The 13013-nt window shown below is 30.0% G+C and overlaps 1 protein-coding gene across 2 annotated transcripts in view; it reads left to right on the plus strand.

The window, feature by feature from the left end:
* The first annotated feature begins 237 nt into the window (after nt 1-237).
* Nucleotides 238-13013, plus strand: part of LOC129941936 (zwei Ig domain protein zig-8-like) — a 38292-nt gene continuing 25516 nt past the window's right edge. For both annotated transcript variants that reach the window (XM_056050717.1, XM_056050716.1), the window contains exon 1: nt 238-1435. The gene's annotated coding sequence lies outside the window, so the exon portion shown is untranslated. The remainder of the gene's footprint in view (nt 1436-13013) is intronic.

Below are 13013 nucleotides of genomic sequence, written 5' to 3' on the forward strand. Positions count from 1 at the left end.
CCAGTGATGGTTCTCCTGGAATGATTTCCATTTTCATACGTAGGTTCAGGCACCGTTTATTTGGAGACTTTCCAATATCTTTCCCTCCAAATGAAAATGACATTTCAACAAAACTAAGACTTCAATATATAAAAAGAGAGAGAGAGCACAGAAAATGAGAAAAAAAATATTTTCATAGGACCTTCGACCAAGCCTTACCTACTTTGGCAGCAGTATCCACATTTTCAGTTGGTTTTTGTATCACGTAAGGACAACACTTGCCTAACGGATTCTGTATCTTGTTTTGATTTTTTTATGTCGGTGTAAGTAACCGAACATATATAAAAATTTATAAACTTCCTTTGAGCGGTGACGACCTAACGAACGAAGAACGGCGGCGTGCGGTGTGTCTTGAAGGATATTAATTCCTGTCAATAAGGAATATATTAAAACCCACAAGGATAAATCGTGTATAGAGTAGTGAATATATCTACGTACGAGTATATACAAAAACGATTAAAAAAAAGAAACGACGAGAAAGAGAAATTATAATTTTCATTTAGCCATATTTCCGGTGTGCAAGAGAAAAAGTAGAAAATGAATAATAAAATAAAGATGGTGCGTGTAAGGATGTGGTTAATTTAATGGCTTTCTGAAAAAACGATTAAACCAATTATTATTGTGTAGGTAGTGTTGTTTTTTTTCCTCTTGCTGTTATTCCTCCTATTAGGGATTATCCCTATAAATTACCTCGAGAAAATTAGAAGGCAACAAAAAAACCACACATATCAAATAAAAATACAAAAAATAAAATAAAAATACTGATACCAATATCAACTTTTGAAAAATAATTTATTCGGTTCTATTTCCGGTTGAATATTAAATGTACAAGCAACCCCATTTTGTTTTTGTTTTTCTACTTTTCATTTTTTGCGATTTCGTATTCGTCCATTCTGAAAGTTCATAATCACAACAACTTGCTCAAGAGTGCGCCTTGATAGAAAGTAAAAAAGGATATACGAGACAACAATCTTATGAATAGTTCATAATATGGAATATGTGTATTAAGGATGAAAAAAATTGTAAGAAATATTCTCATGTGTGTTCGAGGGTGTGTGTGTGTGAATTGTGAAACAACGAAACAACGTTCGTGATATGCAATAAAGATTATTGTTAAGTGGAAACTTCTTCTTTGTGGATGGCTAAAAACGATAAAGGGAGGTAGAGAACGGAACGGATATATGTACGCATTATGTTTGTAAATGTGATTGTGTTAATAAAATATTAATGAAAAAAAAATTTCGTACCCTTAAATGCATGGTATGAAGGAATCACAATCATAAGATCTGGTTGTTACGAGTAAAGTTTTGTTTTGTGAACAAAATAGAAAGCAAAAACAATAAGGAGTGAAAGAGGATTTTGCGAGGAGGAAAAAGTGGAGAGAAGCAAGGGAAAGGTAATAATTATCCTAACAAATGTATTTTATAGATATTCATTTTTTGTGTTTTATCCTTAAAGAGGACGAGGACGATATAGTTTGTACGTTACATTATTGAACATGCATATATACATTTGGAAGTAGTGGGAAAAAAGGATTCGTGCGTTAATATAGAAAATCAGTTAAGCAAATCTGTTTTACGTGTTTAGGTGTTGGCGTGTTTCAGCTTTTGCTTTTCTCACTCTGAAAGCGAGTATTTAAATCAAAGCTTTATGATTTTCCTGAAATTGTTTTTCTTCACCTAAAAGGGATAGGTGTGTGTGTGTTTTACTTGTGGGTGGCAGAAGCAGTGGCAGACATGGAAATATGTTTGATTTAGATGGCAGAGTATATTAAAAGCATTTTCACTTCCAAAACGTGTAATTATAATTAGTACGTATACATGACAAACAGATTCTCGGGTGATAAGAAAATTGGTTTAAAAAACACCGGTAATTAGGATTCTTTTTTTGTTTAATGAGATATTGTTATAGTTCAGCGCATACCAATAGATATTGTTATATGCATATGACTTTAGGGCCTTATGTTTAATTAAGCAAACAAAAATAGATTTATGCATGTTTCATTTTTCAATTATTTGATAGAATGATTGGACGGATTTTAATGAAATATTGATGTTATTGATGCTATACGTCATAACTATAAAAAGGCGGCGAAATTTTCAAAACTGTAATTTAAATTGTTTTGTTTATACATATTCCGGAGATCACTGCTGATTAAGCTTAATTGTTAAAGAAAGCTGAAGGTTGTGCATTGCAAGTATTTTTTAATGATGTTGGTGTTTGATATTTGTTAATATCACCGATAGATTTCGAAATCTGCAACTGTGAAAGAAAAGAAGGACAAAATAAATCCAGTGATTCTCAGCTTCAAATTATTATTATAAAATTAAACTGAAGAAAATGATTTCAGTTTTACAGATCATATAATTTAAGACAACTTTCTATAAAATCTTAAACAACAAAATAAATCGCACAAGAGAAATTCGTGTTTTCCATTAAAAGGGGTTTTTTTCTCTAATAAAAGAGTTTTTTTTTTTAACAAAAAAGATTATAATAATTTTTCATTACAAACGTTTTGACTTTCACTAAAAACTTCGATTACACTAAACACTTTGGTTGAATTGATCAAGACAAACGATCATGACTCTTATTTCTTTTATACAAAAATTTTTGCAGTTTTATGCTACTTTTTCCTTCTTAAAAATTGGTATATTTCTACAGTTAAGCAGTTAAGGTTACATAATATTTTTTAATTTATCCTTGTTTTTATTCTAGTATTCTTCTATATTTTTTTTATCGATCGATTCACGTTAAATTTTGGACTGCTATTTTAAAACTTAACAAACAAAGTTACTGTTATTATACCCCCGTAATACCCGTAATACAGTATAACTTTTCACCGGATATAGCTTAAGAAAACGCAAATATATTGGCTCCATGTTGTTCTTACAGAATAACATAAGGATGAGCAGAAAGGACTTTCAAAAATCTCACTAAAAAATTACCTTATTGACTTCAATTTATTAAAACATTATCTATTTTGACTTCATTCTAAATGGATGTTAACTTAAAAAAAAATCAATGAATTGTGTTTTTATATAAATTCGAAAATAGAAACAAAATATTAGTCACCCCGAATATTTTACGAAGACAAAAGTAATATTACTTCCATTTAACATTCAATGCAACGAGTAATAAATTTGTTTGACATTCGGGATAGTTTTAAAAAATCGAACTACAAGAACCAAGAATCTGAAAAAAAATTGGTAAAAAATTTATTTTTAACTCAAATACCTTGACAAAAATTTAAAGGTCTTAGTATTGGACAAGAAACAGCTCAAGTTTAAGGCATTGATTACATTTGTTCGGAGTTTCCTAAATTGCAATAATGTGGCTTATTCCAAAGGCATTAAAAGGCACCAAATAAGAAATTATCGTCCCAGTCTTTTTTTTGGAACTACATACATATGTTTGCATTTAAAGTTAAACTTAATGATAGATAATTTCAGTTTGACTCTAGAGCAAAGATGACGAATAATGTTTAAAAGACAAATTTTTAAAGTCTGTCTGTTCGGAATTGTTTAAAGCGAAGTTAGCTTATTTTAATTATAAACTGAGAGACAAGAAATTGAAAACAGAAATATCTTGGAAGAAATAGAAAAAAAAAACATTCAAATTCAAATGTTATTTCAAGGAATTAATTACGGCGAAGCGTTATTATTAGATTATTTAAAATACAGAACGCTTTAATAAGAATTTCAAACAAATCATAGAACACATTCCTTAAATATTTTATCAAATGGTTTTCTATTATATTCAGGGCCTGTTTAACAATGTAAAAGTAAAGTTCGAGTAGTTACCCATCGGAGAGTGCGTTTAACGGCTATCTTTCTCATTAATTTATTTATTGGGTAACTTCTAGGAAGTAATTCTAATTTTTCGGAATGTTTGCATTATTTAATGGTATGATTTTTGCTAATTTGAATTTTACTTAATATGCCTTTGTGTGATGGTGAAGATCTTTATAAAAGATAGTACTTTATTTAGCTTTTTTGATTTTAAATACCCGATTTTTTCTTGTTTTCATATTTCTATTACACAAAAATTGTATCGAATTCACTATGTAGGATATCAAAAAGAACATCCATTTTGATTATAAAAGGAAGTTAAAAATATCTTTAAATTCAAAATATCACTTTTAACACTGTAAACTGTCTGTTATCTATACTATTGGCTGCTTCATCCACCCAATACGTTATTGGCACATTAACTTCCGGTAAGAACTTCTCTGTTATTGTAAAACACTAATGTGAATTTTATCTGCTTATAAGGTCCAGAGTTGCTTAACTTTGACTTTACTTCTATAATAATATGGAACAGGCCTTAAGAGAAATAGGAGTAGAAGAACAAGAAGTCAGAAGAACCACACCGAGACTAAGTTCCATATTTTCTAGTTCTTTGTGTTCAAAAAACATGGATGGTGTAATTTCGTGAGTTCAAAAATCACAATTATAATAATATTACTCTGTGTCAGAAAAAGAACTCGAGGTTGTTCGAAATTTGATTTACTCACTTCGAAATTTTGTAAAAATATATAATCAATCAATTAATAAGTAACACAAATAAAGGAATCAAGTCATTGGTTGGCACACGTGAAACATATGTAATTCCAGCCTTTTTGTAGCCCAATGAATTTTTTTTTGTATTATTCAAACCCTAGTTGGAATATTAAATTTCACTAATTGTATTACTTTCAAAAAGTGAGATTTAATAAATATTAAAATTCCCCGAATAAAAATGTCAAGTGAAGTACTTTGTTTACCTCTGTAAGTTATCAAAAAGTTAGGGTGATTTTATTTGTTGCGTATAACTCCCTCGTTTACATACAGTCGCTATTTATTAATCAATGAAAGCATAACTCATAGTGACTGTTCGTGTGAAAAAAGGGAGATAAATCGCAGAATTCTCATCTGACACTCATTTGTGTATCATTCAGAGTCAGAGCCGTTCTCGTCCACGACAAGTTGAATGGTAAATTGAAATAAAAAAAGGACATTTTCGTTGTTTTTGTTTTGCAGGTGTATTTGTATCAAATAGATTGCACGAGCAAGTTCACACACACACACCAACAATATTATGTAAATTATAATCAACGCTTAAAAGTTCTTTTTCACTGGGGATATCATGAGTACAAGCAAAGTTTATAGTACAAAATAAAGGGAGAGTGCAACAGTATAGCAACAAAACCAGCAGAGCCAACAGCGACCGACAAGAATACGCGTTGATTTTGTTGAAAAGGCATATTCTAAAGGACATAAATAGAAAACTGTAGCGTAATGAGATGCTCTTTTCAAATTTTAAATTAATTTTAATGGGTGGTTCTTAGAAGTTTTTTTCTGTGTTTAATACAGTGTAAAAGTGTGGATGTGTTAGTAGAATATTCACGATATGGTTGCCTGTCGGTAGTTGGTATTATCTATAAAACACACCACATATCAGATCATATATAACACATGCAACTAATTTGACATGAGATGATTTCAATGCAGAGTATCCTTCGAGTATGCTACGTTGCAATTAATGATAAAAAGAAGGAAATACCTAGTTGTAGAACGAATGCAAGGCATATACACATATAGCGATGTTTTTCTTGTTGATGATGTGTATGCAGATAATTTAATATTTTACTGAGCATGAAAAAGAAGTGTGTGTTTTTTTTAAATTTTTTTTTGGAAGGGGGGAACTTTACATATGGAATAAAATGAACTATGGAGTTATGATGTTTTTTTTTTTAGTTTGTTATGATATTCCAGAATAAGGACTTATGAGAACATAAATGTTTACAAATGAATGAAGGCTTTTTAGATGGAAAATTAAACATTTCTAGAGAGAAGTGCTGTTATATGTAATTCAAAAGATTCTTAGAGTAATAGGTTTCTCTATCCCTGGCTTGGGGAAGAGTTGGTTGCGGTGTAGTTTATTACGCTAACGAGATATTTTTATGTATATTCATTCATTATTTGTACTTCAACATATACGTAAATATACATACATATGCATATTGCACTGCATTTTTAAATCTATTTTGGCCCATTTTTGAATATAACGTGAAATAAAAAAACATACATATAATGCAAAATCCAATTTCGTACTAGCATTTAGAATCAGTGTTAATGAACTTTCCAATAGCTTAAAAGTTTTAAACTGAGTATTTTGTAATTAATATTTGTTAAAGTTTTTTGATCATAAATAAATAGTTGAAGTCATTTTCTTTCTTTGAGATTCAAAAACTATATTTTATAAGATTTTAATTGTTTCTTTTTTTTAAGATATGGTTATTTTTGTGCATAAGTAGTTAAATTTAAAATTAACAACAGTATTTTGCATACAACAAAATGATATTGGTTTTTAATCAAAAACCAAATTTTTAACATTTTTGAAAGTTTTAATTTTTTATAAAAAAAATATTTCAAAAAAAATTAATTATATCAGTAGCAATATGTTGTGTAGATTTCAAAAATGTTCAAGTCATGAAGCATCCTTATTCCCGATTTTATCGGATTATTCTAGAAAAAATTCAAAAATAAATTGTTTAAAAACAATGTTTCTCATAAGATAACCTTAGTTTGAAGCAAACTTTCTAATTTGTTTTAAAGAGAATCGAGTTGGAGACCATTTTAACCAATTTAGTAGTAAGACTAAGATTTTTTTAATTGTAACACATGTAAAACACTATATTTTTCAAAGAATAAGGGTTTCAGTTTTTTAACTTCGCATAGGAAGTTATTGTAATCGGTCCGATTTCTCGAGTTGACAATTTTATTATTTTTCGGAGTTTCAAGCGCCATAGAATCTAAATCAAACGTTTTTTTTTAGAAATGCCTGTGCGTGCGTGAGTACATCCGTTCGTATGTTCAGGGTTCATATTTTTGCCGTCCCTGTGTTAAGAACAATTAGATTTATTGACTTTAAATAAATTTTGTTATACAGATACACATACAAATGTAAAAAGAACTTTAAAAAAAATTGAGAAAGTTATTTTTCGTGCAATATCATTTTTAAGATGTCAAAATTTTTGTGGACTCAAAATTTCTCAAGAACCAATAATGCTTCCACTTCATTTAAAATTTTATAAATGATATTATACCAAAAAAGGACAATACTAAAAAAAAATCAATGAATGGATTTTCATAAATCAAAAAATCTGAGAATCATAAGAATTACATTTTAAAAATTCTACACAAGACTGGTAAATATTGATGTTCGATTCTCGATATCGTTTAAATGATTTTATTCTGTACTGAGCTCTTATTTTGAAAGTGAAATAATATTAAATTTTTTCTTTAACTTTTTCAAAAAAGTCGAATTAATGGCAACAATAAATACAATTGAACGGTATCTTTTCATTTTTAAAAAATTTGCACTCAACAAGTTGAGAACTATTGAGATTTCTTCGAGAGAAGTATTGGTTACTAACGGTATAACAAATATCTAAAATATCTCGACTTAAAACAAAAGTGATTTATGACACTTTAAAAATAAACGGCTCATATTAGAAATACTAGTTTCAAAAAATTCTACTTACATTGGTAAAAATTGGCTTTTAACAACTTGTAAACTAGAACAGATTGTGAAATCAAACTTGATTTTTCGTATGCTCAATGTTGGTTTTAACTTTTAGTTATCTTTCTGGAAAACTCCATTGCCAATTTTTTTTTAAACACAAAAACCTACGAAAACAATTAAAACCGATAAGAAATGGGTTTTGACTGAAGTATGAAAGGAACAAAGAAAGATATTGACATACAATTTTGTATCTCACATAAAATATTGTTAAAAACATTTTTGTAACTTCAACAGACGGGCACGGATTAGAATTTAACAGTATTTGTCGCATCACAGCTTCTTTAATTGGTATTGTAAAAAGCCTACTCAAGTTGATCTCAAGTCAGTTATCCAGATATGGCCGACAAATAAGGGGTCGTATGTACAGACGTTCGAACGTATGTTCACACACCAACACAGATTGTTTTCAAAACACTTTTGACCATTAAATGTAAAGAATTTTTCAAAAATTTATGTTCAAACCGATTGCAATATTTTTGTATGGGAAGTTAAAAATATTTATTGTACGGTAAATTCAGAGTAAGCTTAAAATTTAAATAGCATTGTGAGAGCTCAAAAAATGTATTTATTCTTTGAAAGTAACAAAATATTAAGATAATGTGAATTTCAATAATATAGTCTGTACTGTCTTTGTTGATAGAAGTTGAAAAAAAACGTCATATAAAAACAATGATGTAACACCTACAACTATCGAAGTTTGTTCCTGTAATTATTTGAATAATACCTATTAATATGTCACCCTTTTAAACAAAAGAAATAATATAAATTTGAGCTTTTATTGGCCTTCTTTTTATAATACGTTAATAACTCATAAGATCACATATCCCATTAAACTATTGTGACCTTACGTATTTAAATGTAATGGCCACTCTCAATATTTATATAAAATACTTTTTAATAAAGTATTAAGCTAAAAAGTTTGAAAATGAAATATTTTCCATGTTTCAAAAAGTAAAAATCAAAATAAATTTTTTTTACTACAAGTTTAGTTCAAAAGGAAGATAATAAAAAGTAATACTGTTTGCTTTTTATAACTTGATGATTCAGCAGCTAACGTTCTAACTAGAACTACAAGTATCCATGATGCGCAGATTGTAGTCTGAGATGTCCTTTTTTATGGCAGAGTAGTTACACCTAGAGAATTTTTTCAATTCCTTAAAAGAAGAAAAAAAAATAACCAAGTGACATACTAACCACCAATTCATGGGCATTATGCCTGTCATAAAAGTTGTAAAAATTGAAACAAAACAGAACTAAAAAGTGAAAAATTTGCAATAAAATCCCAGTAATAGTATATACCATAATGTACCAATGTTTACTTCTTCAGTGACGCTCATATTTTCACAGAAGAGCTTGAGTCTCCGTATATGAGCAAAGGACTTAATGTGGTTGAAATACATTATGTAATGTACCTACATCCATATAAGTACAATGTTACAGTGCATATGACATCCTGTAATTTATTTTTGACATCCCAAAACCTTGTACCTATTTAATAAAGTAAAAGAATTTAAATATTTCCAAATAAAATCGAACCACGTTCAAAAAAATATATGTACCTATGTTCAGTACAGTGTACATATACTTAAAATTCAAAAAAAGAACTCAACGACCTAGACCAAGGCTGTGAGGGGAGTTTAGACTCTTGAGGTTGTTGTTTGCTGTTTTTTTTTCTGTCTTCATGAATTTAAACATTCAACGACAGTTGGTACATACATTTCTACCTATTCACTTCTAAAGCTTCAAAAAAATAAAAAATAAGAAGGGAAGACAAAAAATTCAAAAAGTCAAGGAAATGAAGATGAAGGAAGCTGAAGCTGAAGCTGAAAAAAATGTTAAATATGCAAAATTCATTCATTGTGTGGTGGGTTTATTCATTTTTTTTTTTCATCCTACTTTCCATGGATTTTTCGTCCTTAGTAAATTTTATTTTTTTTTGTGTTTTCTGAATCCTTGTTTTTTCCCGTTGTAGTTTTTCACGTGGAATACTTTTTTCATGTTGAACAATTCGTAATCTGTGTTTGTGACGAAGAGAGCCAAAAAATTAATAAGAAGAAAAGTTTTATTTGCGCTGTGGGGGGTGCTTGTCGTTAGAATTTTTTGTCTTGCTTTTTTTGTTGTTGTGAAGGAATATCATTTACATATCGCACCACTTCTATAATGCGAAAGGGGAGGTAACCTAAGTTCAAATTGAATTTGGTTGCGAGACGTGATAACACTGTTTTATACTTAACAAGTTACTTTTTTTTGAGTTGCTTGTTTTTGAAGAATCTTTAATATTATTCGGAGTCCAGAAAACGAAACTTTGATAAAAAGAAGACATTTTTTGTTTTAAAGTCAAAAGTAGAAAGTAGAAAAAAACAACAAGAAAAATAATATATTTTTTAGTGTGGGACAGAAATGACTGTTTTGGTTTTTATGCTGGTTTTGTTATTTCTTGACAGATTTCTGTCGTACGCAAAAAATTTAAAATTCACTTAAATTCAACATTTTCCTAAAAGAACGGCCGGCTGTATATAAATCCAAATAACCTAATGAATTCAATTTCCAATGCGGATAGTTGGTACTTTCTTATCCCTTTTAAAGATATTTTTTTTTTCTTTTTCAAACAAAGCCAAAAAATCATTGATTTGCTCAACCAACTTTCCCTTCCACGAGGGTCATTCAGAAAAAATAAAACACTAAAATCGATTTTTCCCTAATTGACTTAAATAATACTCAAATTGAATTGTTTTACTTTTGTGAAAAGGGTTCTTTAGCAATCCTTTAAATTGCTTCCAAATGACTTTTTGAAAGGTTTACTTGTTGTTTTTCTAAAATTTGTTTGTCAGATGAAAAGGGACTAAATTTCAGTGGGTGAGGGATAAAAAACGATTGAATTTCAAGAATATTTGAAGTGTAGTTCTGAACTAGAATTGAATTTTGTTTGAGCTAAAAGGAATTTTAAGAAAGTATAAGGCTTACCCAAAGGTTGACAAAAAAAGTTACATACAATTAATACAAAAATCATTATTTTTGTTCTTCGTAGACACATTTAATAGAAGACATGAATTAAGACAAACAAATCATTTTAAAAAAAGGAAGACAATTTTCGAAGGATTTACATAAAATGATGGTATCTCTCAGTTTAAAGACAAGTTAAGGTATCAGTGTCAGGCTAATTCGAAGGTATTTATTTTTTTATTTTTAAAAACAATATTTCCCAACATTTGTCAATGAATTGTATTCGCAAACAGCCACCATTTTAACCTTTTATCCACTTAAAAATAAAACTTCATCCAAAATATAGTTGGTAGAATTTGATTAAGAATAATCAACGCGACGGTACTGAATTTCGGTCTTCATTTTTTAGTACTGACTGAGATTTATAATCCGTAAATATCGGTCTCAAAACGTGATTTTAAGTTAACTTATTATGTTTAGTTTTGAGTGACTTAGAACTCTTAACCAATCCTGTGTGCGAATAATCTTATCAGGGATGGAGGAGACCTAAAGTTTTGAGCACAATACAAACGGATAATTTTTGAAAGCACTTTTCATGATAAGAATTACTCTTTAAGGAATTGTCAATTTCTCGCATTACACCCATAGTTGGGACATATGGATGCATCTTTTTGAAGAACAGTAATTCAAAAAACCACCAATAAAACATAATGTGTGCTTAAAGGTGTACACGTGAATAATTTTTGATTTTAGTTATATATAATATGGAAAAATTAGGAAGACTAATGGATCCATCGTCTACACAATGTTCAAAAAAAGAAACTCATATTATAAGATATCTGCATTTTGTAGTGTCGATTTTTTGTTAAACCAAATTTGGTTTAAAGATCGTCGTCAAACCCCCAAAAAAAAGTTTTTCAACTTTAGAGGTCCCCGAAAGAGAGAATTCCACTCAAAAATCCTATGTCTACTCGGTTTCTTGCAATGGTGGGTCATCGTGTATTGGAGAAACGAAGAGAGGTATTAAATTGGATTAAATGTATGAAATAGTAGTAGTACCCGTAGCATGATGGTTAGTGCGTTGGACTGTCATGCAAGAGGTCTTGGGTTCAATCCCTGCCTGTGCCACCATAATTTAAAAATATAATTTTCGTGGGTACTGCCTCTTGCGAGGAATTGACAATTCCTTCAAGAGTAATTCTTGTCATGAAAAAGTGCTTTCTCAAAAAACTAGCCGTTCGGATTCGGCCTTAAATTGTAGGTCCCTTCCATTCCTGACAACAGTACACGCACACAGGAATGGTTGAGAGTTGTAAGTCACTAGGCCCTGGTTCACAACGGACTGTTGCGCCACCCCATTTGATTTGAAATGTATGAAATAAATAATAAAGGTTGTACTCGTGGCATGATGGTTATTAAGTTGGACTGTCATACACGAGATCTTGGGTTCTCATTCTTGCAAGGAATTGGGAAATCCTACAAGAGTAATTCTTGTCCTGAAAAATGCCTCCTCAAATTAGCCGTTCGGATTTGGCTTAAAACTGAAAACTGTAGGTACCTTCCATCTCCGACAACATTACTTGCACACAGGAATGGTTGAGAGGAGTCACTAGGCCCAAGTTTTCCACGGACTGCGCCACCCAATTTATTTTTATACTAACTAAAGGAAATCAAAATAATGCCGTCACGAAATATGCGATATGAGAAGCTCTAGCTTACAATATAGGTCACTTTATTCGGCTTAACCCAAAGTCATCCCTGTCTAAGTGTTTTATGTACTAAGAATTGTAAGAGAGTCAATAGAGATACAAGCTTAAAATTCTCGTGGATCATGGAAAAAAGCCCACATTGTACCAAAAAATGCATTGACAAGTGGGGGTACCAAAAAACAGCAACCTTTACACCTAATTGTCAGTCTTATCTAATGACCACTAACAATGAATCTTTCCTGAAACGGCTCAAAAAAGAAATACTAATTATTTCTAATGAAAAAACGTGGTTGGTTCCATAAAACGTTATCTTGCAAAATCTGAATCCATACATCCTTAAGAATTTTCCGTATTAGAAATGTGAACAGACATTCGTGTAAGATCCCTTACTTGCAGAAAACTGGAGGAAGTGAGTAACAAAATTATATAAAAACTAAATTCTTTGACATTAGGCAAAATGGACTTCAGTCGGAAACTGGCTACACAGACTCAATGAGCTTCAGACTTCAATATCAAAACAAATATGAATTTGCCTGTGTTATTTTTAAAGACTAAGTTAATAGAAGCAGACGAAAAACGGCCGTTACACCAAATCAAAAACAGAAAATGCAATTTTTGTACTTAATACCTTTTTACCAAATCCCAAAAAATTATCTTATCTTTATCATTCTAAATTTTGGCCTAGTTTGATAAAAAAAGAGTTTTGGTTCTTAACTGAGAGTGAAAAATCGTACAAATCTTTAAAAAGTTTGCGTA

This window comes from Eupeodes corollae, chromosome 1, assembly GCF_945859685.1.
Source record: "Eupeodes corollae chromosome 1, idEupCoro1.1, whole genome shotgun sequence".
In the NCBI taxonomy this organism is placed as follows: domain Eukaryota; kingdom Metazoa; phylum Arthropoda; class Insecta; order Diptera; family Syrphidae; genus Eupeodes; species Eupeodes corollae.